Here is a 12,853-nt window from a genome sequence, read left to right on the forward strand (position 1 = left end):
TCACAACATAAACCAAAAACTGGTATGATAGAGACATAGAGAGTTAAGACTCTCATAACTCTAAATTCTAAAATTCCCACCAACTGAAAAAAGATTTGTTGGTTGCTCTCATTCCTACTTTGAGGCTTTAATCTTTCTTATCACTTCCTTTACCTGAAATCCTTCTCTTTCATTGCGAGTTCAGTAACCTCAACTACATGAATTATTCCCTTGAGCTCAAAAAATACAAATTGTTATCTTTAAATGCACAGTTAGCCTGTATCTTTTCTCTTTCTTTTTTTTTTTTTTTTTTTTTTGTCCTTTTTGGGACACACCCATGGCATATATGGAGGTTCCCAGACTAGGGGTTGAATTGGAGCTGCAGCTGCTGGCCTACCACAGCCACAACAACGCAGGATCCGAACTGCATCTGTTACCTGCACCACAGTTCACAGCAATGCAGGATCCTTAACCCACTGAGCAAGGCCAGGGATCAAAACCACGTCCTCATGGATGCTAGTCAGATTTGTTTCCACTGAGCCACAATGTGCACCCTGACAGTTAGCCTGGATCTTTTTCTAAGTCTAGGATCTGCATATTCAACTCCTACTTTTGCATCTTCACTAGAGGTCTTAGAAGCATCCCAAATAAAACAGAACTCTTTATCCCACTCAGTCCCCAGAAGGTTCCATAATCAGCTTCCTCCCCACTGTAGTAAAGGTCAGCAGTATTATCCAGATATTTAACCAGGAACCTAAGAGTCATTCTTAAAGCTCTCGCCCCTCAATGACATATCCACTCCATCAAGAAGTCCTACTGATTCTACCTTCAAAACGTAGCTTGAATCTTTGCACTTCTTTCTATCCTATCCTAGTATAGACTGTCATCATTTCTCACCTGAATTAATCTAAGAGCATCCTATTTGGTCTCCCTACTTACACTCTTCATCCTCAGTCCAATTCATTCTTCGGCCGAATGGTTATTATGGTTCTAAAACATTAATCTGCTTATATTTCTATCACCTGTTTAAAATCCTCTTATGGCTCTAGCCTTGAGCAATATAGCCTTGAGCAATATGGCCTTGAGCAACATGGCCCCAGCTCCTATCTACCAACTTTTGTCTCCCTTCTCCTTCCTCACTTTGCTCCAATCCAGCTACACAGGCCTTCTTTCCATTTCTTAGCTGAGCCAAACTCTATCCGTCTCATGGCCTTCTCTCATCATCTTCTCTTCTGCTCTGCATGCTTGATGCCAGAATCCTTTGTCTGATTTTCTATTTCTCCTTCATAGCTCACCATAAATGTTATTTCCTGAAACAAGTTTTCCAGAACCTATATATAGCCAATCTATATGCTTATAGCACCCTACCAATGATCACGGATCTGTTTTCTTTCATAATTTACCTAACTGATTTGTTTGAATACTTACTTCAAACACATCTTCCCCTTAGATGGTAAGCACTCTGAGGATGGGACTTATTTCTTCCCACTTTCAGTTACATCATCTACAGCAAACTCAGTACCGGGCGAATAATTTGTACTTGACAGTTATTGAAAAAAATCACTTCAGTAAGGAGAAAGAGGTAGAGTCAGTTTCAGCACTATCACAAATTAGCGGTAGGGTTTGGGGGTAATCACTTCTAAGAGAATTAGTTTCCTGATTTCTTAAGACAGTTGAACAAGAAGAATCCTAAGCCAATAGAAATGCTTGTGGAATAAGGCAGAGTAGAAATAAGGAGATTAAACCTAGGTACCACTTTTTTCTCTAACCTTCTTAAATTCTTGAATTATCTAGCACACCAGCCAAACCAAAGCAAAAGGGAGAAAAACTAAAACCAAAGTGACACAGAGCATGAAGAATATACCTATTTCTTTTGACAGCATTATAGAGGCCTTGAACATGCACTCTTATGTTAGGAGATGGCTGTTGTTTTTCAGGGAGTACAATCCATTCCTCAGCAGTTATCTTGTACGTGGAAGAAGTAATCAGTTACCCCTGGGTAAGGGATAGCATTTTCCCAGTGGTAATTCCCTTTTCCATTCAGTTTCCCCCATGGAATAACACAATGGAGCTCAGTGCTGGCTTAGAGCTGAAAGCCAACAGGACATGTCTGTTCCAGATTCAGAACCCATGGGGGTAGAGAGTATTCAGGAGTAATTAAGCAGATGGCTTTTCATATATCTTTCAAAGGTTACCGGCATTAAATATACGGCTGCACACAAATTCTTACAGAGAAATCATGATTAACTGGACCAAGTTAGCTCAAATCAGCCAAGTTACCCCTTCATAATTTAATAATTTCCCCCAAATTAGTAATGACTACAACGGCCTTTAAATCCACATTAATTTTTTTAAGCCCCCCACCCCACCCCAAGAATAGAAAACCTCAATGGAGAGAAGAAAGCTGCTTTAAGACGTTACAGTTCATAATCCCTCATAACCCACTTGTGAGTGAGTGTTCATACACTCTGCATCAAGCAAGTGGAAACCTGACAGGGCAGCAAATTAAAAGAGAAAGATGTGGGAAGAGGGAAACAAAAGGAGAGAAGGCATTTACACTTTACACAAGCAGTTATGCCAAAAGAATTCTGGTGACCCTGTGACCCCCTCATGGTCCACGATTCTCATAAGGAAGGAAATCTGTTTGATTCATCATTAACCTTTCCTTTCCAGTATAATCAACATACGTTTCTGGGGCCCCATACAGGACACAGCCAGGAACTGTAACTGTTTGTGGTGTTTTTATGACTCCCTTTAACAGCTGCAGGGAGAGAGACAGTGGAGTTCTCCATAAATGCGAGGAAGAAGGCTTTCTGGGGTACAGAACCCTTGTACATATATCGTCCTCATCACTGTACTTTCCGAGCTCTATTAAAGTCATTTGTGCTGTTCTTTCTCCTTCCCAAAACATAGAAATGGGATCTTATTTCTTTGTTCCCCAGTTTGTAGCAGGACACCTGACAGAGAGTAGATGTAATACAAATGTCTGTTGAATGACAGGGGTCTTGACAAAGCAGGAAAAACATATGAAGCAGAACTATCAAGAGCATGCCCTGTGCGTTTCAAGCTGCTTCACGAGTTAGTGACAGTGCGCTGCCTGCAGTCACCCAGCTATTGCTGTTTACATGGATGAATGTTTCTTGGGGCATCTGCCCAGCTCACAGTGTTTCCCTGAATGGGCTGCACTGTGACACACGGACAGCCAGCCTCAAGCTCAGTGCACACAGGGAGCAGACATCTGCCTCGTTTTGAGCCAATCATGTCCTCTCTCCCAGGGACTCAAAATTTATAGAGACATAGAGTGTGGTATCCAGACAATACCAGCGGAAATGCTCAAGGCGACACAGGGGGTCAGAACTCCCTCTGCTGACATCTCTGGAGGCACCCTGGTTACTTCTCTTCAGTCTTAATTGTACTTCTTAAAGAGTCCTCAGATACTCCTGGTTTGAAATGATGATGGCCCAATCCAGCTGCAAGGATCTGAGATCTAAGCAGGTTGGAATAGGTTGTAGACCCTGAGGAGTCAGCTTGAGTTTTATTTACAAACTAAATCATATCAACAGTATTTTTATTCACATTGGAATATTTGTTCTTAAATTTTACTCACTGTAATTAAAGAATAAAGATAAAGCCTTAAAAAAAAAGAGTCCACAAGATAATACTGCCTTCTTTAAAAAAAAAAAAAAAAATTAAGGCATTCCCATCATGGCTCAGTGATAAAGAACCTGACTAGGATCCATGAGGATGCAGGTTTGATCCCTGGCCTCCCTCAGTGGATTAAGGATCCAGTGTTGCCATGAGCTGTGTTGCAGGTTACAGATGTGGCTTGGATACCACTGTGGCTGTGGTATAGGCCTGCAGCTGTAGCTCCGATTAGACCCCCAGCCTGGGAACTTCCACATGCTGTGGGTACAGCCACCCCCCCAAAAAAAATTTTTTTTTACATTACAATTGATTTATGTTCTTTACAATATGTTCTCTTTTTAATTTAAGCTGGCTGGAGTTTAATTGGTTGAAACTCAACAATATAGTTCTAAATTTATTTTGAATATATTCATTTGTTTATTTAACAAATATTTATACTACGAATACAAAGATGAATAAAACATGATTCCTGCCTTTGATGATATTGGCAATTAGTGAGGAACATAGCTAAGTAAACAGACAATTATAATGGTGGAATTTCTATCTAGGGACTGTCAATTTAGTTTTTCTCCAAAAGGATGCTAGAAACACACCCACTTCAGTTCTTTGTTTGTAGAATTTACTTATATATATGGCAAACACATATTCTAGGTCCTGGTTTCAATTCTATTTCATTATAAAAAATATATTCACATTGGTAAAAATCATACAACATGTGTTAGGCAGAATTCTAAGTCTTACAGGTTACGAACAGGATGAATTTCACTTTCATATAAGTTATATTCTATGGCACAGTTGACCTCAAGATAAAGGGACCCTACCAGTATGGGCCAGACTTAATCACATGAGCCCTTTAAATCTGGAGACTTCACTTCACAGAGCCTCACTGTCCTGATCTCTTAAATGAGTAGGTTGACTTCGGTGCATTCTAGAGAATTTCTGGAGGTCAGAGACAGAAAGTCAGAGCTTAGAAGTGCCATCTCTGATTTGAAGATGAAAGGTGCCTCATGGTAACAAATCTGAATGGCCTCTAAAAGCTAGGAGAAGTCTCCATCTAAGAACCGACAAAGAAACTGACTTCAACAAGAATGAGCTTGCAAGTGGATTTTTCTCAAGGCTCTAGATGGGATCAGCCTGGTCAGCATCTTGATTTCTGCCCTGTCAACCAGTCAGCAGAGAGCCCAGCCCTTTTTAGCCTGACTTCTGACCTCCAGAACTGTCAGTTCATACACGGGGTTGTTTTAAGCCATGAAATTTGTGGTAGTTTGTTACATAGCGAGAGAAAAGTAATACACAACAAAACTTTTTGATTTGGAAAACACGGGCACCATAAACATAACTTTTGAGTTATCATATATCACTATTGTAATGCTTTTTACACATTAACTCACTTAACTTTCACAACAGCTCTATGTGGTAGTTACAGTTATTTGCTTCATTTTACACAGACATTAAGCAACCTGACCAAAGTCACGAAGCTAATAAATAGCAAGCTGAGAAATCCAGCTGTCTAGTTTAAAAACCTATTTTTTAAACTATTACAATGTTTCCCATGTCAGTAGCCTATTTATTCCAAGGCCACAAATATATGCTCTTATTTATCCAGACCCATTCTGAGGAGAAGTTCTACTAGGTCGCAATTTACGCTTTTAAAGCTATTGCACAGTTTTCTTTGGGGTAAAGATGCATGCAGGGTTCTAAGTTTGCTCACACTGATCCTACCAACTTTTCATATTTAAATGCTGAGTGTTACAACTGCAGTACCATCCCTTAGATGAATGACTATAAAATGCATTAAAATATTCACTGTGCTTGGTGGGGCAGGCAGGGTGGTGAATAACACAAGGGAGTGCCATTCCCTCAGTCCTCTTCTGTGATAGTTATTAGCACTGCTCATAAGTGCTCTGGCTTGTACTTTTCTTCACCTTTAAAGTTGAGCCAGTACTTGATTAACTGTGTTTTCCTTTCTGCATCAGTGGTCACGGAGACTCATGCTGAGATGGAACTTCTGTTGCCTGGGTACGTGAATGACCACAGTGAGCAAAAAGCCCCCCTGTTGAGCCTCATGTAAACATGAGAAAGAAATAAACCTTTGTTGTTTTAAGCCACTGAGATTTGGGCTGTTAGTTACTGAAGCATACAAGACAAGGATGCCCACTCTTACCATTTTTATTCAATACAGTATTGGAAGCCCTAGCCACGGCAATCAGACAAACAAAAGAAATAAAAGGTATCCAAATTGGAAGAGAAGAGGTAAAACTGTCACTGTATGCAGATGACAGAATACTATATATAGAAAACTATAAACTTCTTAGAAAACTATAAGGATTCAACCCCAAAACTACTCGAACTGATCAACAAATTCAGCAAAGTAGCAGAATACAAGATTAACACTCAGAAATGTGTTGCATATCTGTATACTAACAATGAAATATTAGAAAAGGAATATAAAAATACAATACCTTTTAAAATTTCACCCCCATGATGATCATTGTACAGCTATAAATGTAATAAGTTAATTGAGTAATAAAAAAATAAAATTGCACCCCCCAAAATTAAATACCTGGGAATAAACCTGACCAAGGAGGTGAAAGACTTATATACTGAGAACTATAAGACATTTACCAAGGAAATTAAAAAGGATTCAAAGAAATGGAAAGATATTCCATGATCCTGGGTTGGAAAAAATTAATATTGTAAAAGTGGCCATACTACCCAAAGCAATCTACACATTCAATGCAATCCCTATCAAATTACCCACGACATTTTTCACAGAACTAGAACAAACAATCCAAAAATTTATATGGAATCACAAAAGACCCAGAATTGCCAAAGCAATCCTGAGGAACAAAAACTAAGCAGGAGGCATAACTTTCCAAGACTTCAGACAATATTACAAAGCCATAGTAATCAAGACAGTATGGTACTGGCACCAAAACAGATATACAGACCAATGGAACAGCAGAGAGAACCCAGAAATAAACCCAGACACCTATGGTCAATTAATCTTTGACAAAGGAGGCAAGAATATAAAATTGGAAAAAGACAATCTTTTCAGCAAGTGGTGCTGGGAAAACTGGACAGCTACCTATAAATCAAGGAAACTGGAACACACCCTCACATCATATACAAAAATAAACTCAAAATGGCTTAAAGACTTAAACGTAAGACAAGACACCATCAAACTCCTAGAAGAGAACATAAGTAAACATTCTCTGACATCAACCCTACAAATGTTTTCTTAACTCAGTCTCCCAAGGCAACAGAAATAAAAGCAAAAATAAACCAATGGGACCTAATCAAACTGACAAGATTTTGTACAGCAAAGGAAAACATTAAAAAAAAAAAAAAAAGACAACCTATGGAATGGGAGAAAATAGTTTCAAATGATGCAACGGACAAGGGCTTCATCTCTAAAATATATAAACAATACAAACAATTTACATAACTCAACAGCAAAAAAATCAATAACCCGATTGAAAAATGGGCAAAAGACCTGAATAGACATTTCTCTAAGGAAGATATACAGATAGCCAGCAAGCACATGAAAAAATGCTCGGCATCCCTGATCATTAGAGAAATGCAAATCAAAACTAGTATGAGGTACCACCTCACACCTGTCAGAATGGCTGTCGTTAATGACTGCATAAATAACAAATGCTGGAGAGGGTATGGAGAAAAGGGAACCCTCCTGCACTGTTGGGGGGAAGGTAAGCTGGTATAGCCACTATGGAGAACAGTATGGGGGTACCTTAGAAAACGATACATAGAACTACCATATGACCCAGCAACCCCACTCTTGGGCAAATATCCAGACAAAACCTTCCTTGAAAAAGACACATGCACCCACATGTGCATTGAAGCACTATTCACAATAGCCAAGACTTGGAAACAACCCAATTGTGCATCCACAGACGAGTGGATTAGGAAGATGTGGTATATATACACAATGGAGTACTACTCGGCCACGAAAAAGAACAAAATAATGCCATGTGCAGCAACATGGATGGAATTAGAGACACTCATACTAAGTGAAGTCAGAAAGAGAAAGAGAAATACCATATGATACCACTTATATCTGGAATCTAATATATGGCACAAATGAACCTTTCCACAGAAAAGAAACTCATGGACCTGGAGAATAGATTTGTGGTTGCCGAGGGGGAGAGTGGGGTGGACTGGGAGTTTGGGGTCAGTTAATAGATGCAAACTATTGCATATGGAATGGATAAGCAATGAGATTCTGCTGTATAGCACTGGGAACTATATCTAGTCACTTATGATGGAGCATGATGGAGGATAATGTGAGGAAAAGAATGTATATATGCATGTGTGACTGGGTCACTTTGCTGTGGTATAGAAAATTGACAGAACACTGAAAACTATAAGAAAAAAATCATTAAAAAAACACAACTAAATCTACGCTGATTCAAACATGCTCCAAGCAAGTTTATTCCATATATATATTTTTTATTATTATTATTTTTTGTTTTTTGCCTTTTCTAGGGCTGCTCCCGCGGCATATGGAGGTTCCAGGCTAGGGGTCTAATTGAAGCCATAGCCACTGGCCTACTCCAGAGCCACAGCAATGCAGGATCCGAGCCACGTCTGCAACCTACACCACAGCTCACAGCAACGCCAGATCCTTAACCCACTGAGCAAGGCCAGGGATCGAACCGTAACCTCATGGCTCCTAGACGGATTCGTTAACGAGTGAGCCACAATGGGAACTCCATATTCTATATATTTTTTTAAAGTCATGCTTGTATCTTACTCAGAATAGCTAAATACTGGAAACAATGTAACTGTCCACCTACAGGAGAATGGATCAACAAACTGGTATATTCATAGACTGGAATATTTCCCAGCAGTTAAAGGAACTACTGACATACAAAACAACATGGATAGATCTCCAAAAATTATATAAAATGAAAGAAACCAGACACAAAATAATGAATGTTGTTTAATTCTATTTACAGGAAGCTCGAGAATAGTTAAAACTAATCTATGGTGACAGAAATCAGAAGTGTTGGTGGCTCTGGGGGATCTAACTGGAAAGGAACACCAGGAAATGTTCTGGGGTGAATGACCTTTTTATGTTTTTGTTTTAGATGATGGCTACACAGGCATATGCTCATCAAAACTCAACAAACTTAACACTTAAAATATATTGCAGTGAGTATAAAGTATATCCCACTTAAAAGTAATTCATAATTATATACAGTATAAAACTATGTGCTATTCTGGAAAGAAATCCAGTCCAAAGCAGACCTAGGTAAATGTACGGTCCTATCGGCAGTTCCACCAGTAAGATGAAACCAAGATACTAAACTTTTAAAAAGTCTTTTTTCTGGAGTTCCCGTCGTGGCGCAGTGGTTAACGAATCCGACTAGGAACCATGAGGTTGCAGGTTCAGTCCCTGCCCTTGCTCAGTGGGTTAACGACCCGGCGTTGCCGTGAGCTGTGGTGTAGGTTGCAGACGCGGCTCGGATCCCGCGTTGCTGTGGCTCTGGCATAGGCCGGTGACTACAGCTCCGATTCAACCCCTAGCCTGGGAACCTCCATATGCCGCGGGAGCGGCCCAAGAAATAGCAACAACAACAACAAAAAGACAAAAGACAAAAAAAAAGTCTTTTTTCTTAATCTATATAATTAGAATAATATCCTCCAATAGAATCGTGAAGTAATATAAATGTCAGAATAGTAAAGCAGCAGAATAACAATAGTTACCATTTAATGTTTTATATTCAGTCTTAGATGCTTACATTAATAGGTGCTAAGTCCTCAGTTACTGTTAATTCATTCAATCATCAACACTTATACCCAAAGAAATCATCAAATCTAAAGGCTTCATTCTAAAGATTTCATCTTTATTTTCTCTTTTCTTCCAGGGTCATATCTCCATATTAATTCATGTACTTTTCATGTTGCCTATAGGTGTGAAAACAGTGACCCTGCTAGTTTCCTTGTTCTGCTTTCTCTATGTTTTGGTCAATCTAAATCACTCCACTCTCAACTGTGCAAACCCTCTCTGCAACTAAGCCTCAAATGCACCTGAATAATCCAACATTATACAGTTCCCTCTGTTAGTGCTTGTTTTGCATGATGTATAGTTATTTATCTGCATGTCCTAGACATTCTTGGAGAATTTCTTACTTAACTCCATGTTCTTATACACCATCAGAGATACAGTACGTACTCAATAAATGCTTGAATTAAATTTGTTCATGTGGTTTAGACTTAATTTTATCCTATGTAAATCTATCTGGGTAGCATTAACTAGCTCTTGCTATACCAACTTTCCCAGCAGATCTCTCTCTATCTCTCTCTCTGAATTTCTAAACTACTTACATGGCTTTTCGCAGCAACCTCATTCTATTCTTCTAAGAATATGTCACTGCTTTTTGGAACATACAAGCCACACGCAGGGATTTGCTGATAAAACCTTTTTTGTCTATTCCTTATCTGTCAAAGTTGTAACCATAACTAAATTGTAGTAAGAGATCTCAGTACATGTTATTTGAAGCATCAATCCAGCAACCATTGACTGATTCCTTAAGATTAAGTAAGAGGGAATTAATATTCTCTAATATAAATTCTGAAAGAATGCTATAAATTGTGGTCAAAAGAAAGATTAGTGCAATATGAGGAGAACGTGATGAGTCCAGGACAACAATGTCTGAATGAGGAGAAAAAATACATCTGATGTAATGGGCTGTGTGTGTGTGTGTGTGTGTGTGTGTGTGTGTGTGATTCCATAACTTTTCATTTATCAGGATCTGAGATATCTCCAAGGAGTATTTCTCATCCTTTAAAAAGTGAAAGTATGTTCCATCCTAAAAATTTTTTGGAACATCCAAAAAAATCTTGGAAAAGAGCAAAGTTGCTGGTCCCACCCATTCTGATTTCAAATGTACTACAAAGCTACAGTAATCAAAACAATGTAGTACTGGCTTAAAAACAGGAATATAGACCAAAGGAATAGAATAGAAAGTCCTGAAATAAACCCTCACATGTCAGGTCAAATGATTTTCAACAAGGGTGCCAAGACCATTCAATGGGGAAAGAAAGATCTTTTCAACAAATGGTGCTGGGAAATTTGGATATCCACACGCAAAAGAATGAAATTGGATCCTTCTACATCATATACAAAAATTAACTCAAAATGGATTGAAGACCTAAATGTTAGAGCTAAAACTATAAAACTGTTACAAGAAAACATAGGGGGAAAGCTTTATGACATCGGATTTGGCAATGATATATTAGATCTGACACCAAAAGCCCAAGCAACAACAAAGAGATAAACTGGACTACAATAAAATTAAAAACTTCCATGCATCAAAAGACACAGTCAACAGAGTGGAAGGCAACGTATGGAATGTGAGAAAATGTTTGCAAATCATATATCTGATAATGAATACACAAAGAATTCCTACAACTCAACAATGATAACAAAACAACCTATTTAAAAAAAAAAAATCAGGCAAACAAGGGACTTGAAAAGATATCTCTTAAAAGAAGTTATACAAATGGCCAATAAACATATCAAAAGATGCTCAACATCACTAATCATCAGTGAAGTGCACAACAAAACCATGCTGAGACACCACCTCATAGCCAATAGGATAACTAATATCAAAAACAAAAAAAAAAATAGAAAACAATAAGAATTGGCAAGGTTGTGTAGAAACTGGAACCCTTGTCTGCTGTTGTAGGAATGTAATATGGTGCCGCTGCTATGGAAAATACAGTGGTTTCTCAAAAAATTAAAAATAGAATTACACCTTTAGGTATAGATGGAAAGACTTGAGGGTGGTCTCAGAGAGACATGTGTATACTCATGTTCACAGTAGGATTATTCACAACTAGTCAAAAGACAGAAGCAACCCAAGTGTCTCTCAAAAGATGAATGGATAAACATTCAATAGAGTATCATTCAGCTTTAAAAAGGAAGGCAGGAGTTCCCATCGTGGTGCAGTGGTTAACGAATCCGACTAGGAATCATGAGGTGGCGGGTTCGGATCCCTGGCCTTGCTCAGTGGGTTAAAGATCCAGCGTTGCCGTGAGCTGTGGTGTAGGTTGCAGATGCGGCTCGGATCTGGCGTTGCTGTGGCTCTGGCAGTAGGCTGGCGGCTACAGCTCTGATTCGACCCCTAGCCTGGGAACCTCCACACGCTGCTGGTGTGGCCCTAAAAAAAAAAAGGGACAAAAGACTAATAAATAATAAATAAATAGGAAGGCAACTTCTTCTTCTTCTTTTTTTTTTTTTTGGTCCTTTTTGCCTTTTCTAGGGCCACTCCCGTGGCACATGGAGGTTCCCAGGCTAGGGGTCTAATCAGAGCTATAGCTGCTGGCCTATGCCACAGTCACAGCAACAGTGGGATCCAAGCCACATCTGCAACCTATGCCACAGCTCACGGCAACGCTGGATCCTTAACCCACTGAGCAAAGCCAGGGATCGAACCGGCAACCTTATGGTTCCTAGTCAGATTCATTAACCACTGAGCCATGATGGGAACTCCAGGAAGGCAATTCTGATGCGTGCTTCAACATGGATGAACCTTAGAAATATTACGGCTAAAGTAAAATAAGCCAGTAACAGACAGACAAATACTACAGACAAATACTATATAATTCCACTTTTATAAGTACTTAGTATAGTTAAATTCAGAGACAAAAGGTAGAAAGATGGTTGTCAGGAGCAGGGCGGAGGGTAGGTGAGAATGGGGTGTTATTTGTTAATGAGTACAGAGTTGCAGTTTTGCAAGATATGAAGAATTTTGGTGATGGCTGCACAACAATGTGACTATACTTAATGCCACTAAACTGTACACTTAAAAATGGTTAATAAGGTGAATTTTATGTTATGCACATTTTACCATAAATTAAAAAATTAACTAAGACAAAAAATACAAGTGTGATGAGAATATGTTTGAATTATTTAGAATATCACATAAAAGCATTTTGTCTTCAGGACTGCTCTGGTCTTGCCATTTGGAGATTCACCTTCACTAAACCCATAGAATCTTATTTCATATCCAAAAAACAGCAATATATCGAAAGTAAAAGTTATATGCCTGAATTCAACCTGGATTCCTGAGTGAGCTGATTTCATTTTCGGGCAACCTGTTCATAAAATGATTATAACTAGAATCTAGGGGCTACCACATTTGTTTAGGTCCATTCACACACACACACACACAAGTTGTATTAATGAGGAACAGATAAA

General features: G+C 38.8%; 1 protein-coding gene across 3 annotated transcripts in view; it reads right to left on the minus strand.

Moving 5' to 3' along the window:
• PATJ (PATJ crumbs cell polarity complex component) overlaps positions 1 to 12,853 on the minus strand; it is a 353,453-nt gene that overhangs the window by 108,755 nt on the left and 231,845 nt on the right. The window lies entirely within an intron of this gene.

This window comes from Phacochoerus africanus, chromosome 8, assembly GCF_016906955.1.
Source record: "Phacochoerus africanus isolate WHEZ1 chromosome 8, ROS_Pafr_v1, whole genome shotgun sequence".
Classification (NCBI taxonomy): domain Eukaryota; kingdom Metazoa; phylum Chordata; class Mammalia; order Artiodactyla; family Suidae; genus Phacochoerus; species Phacochoerus africanus.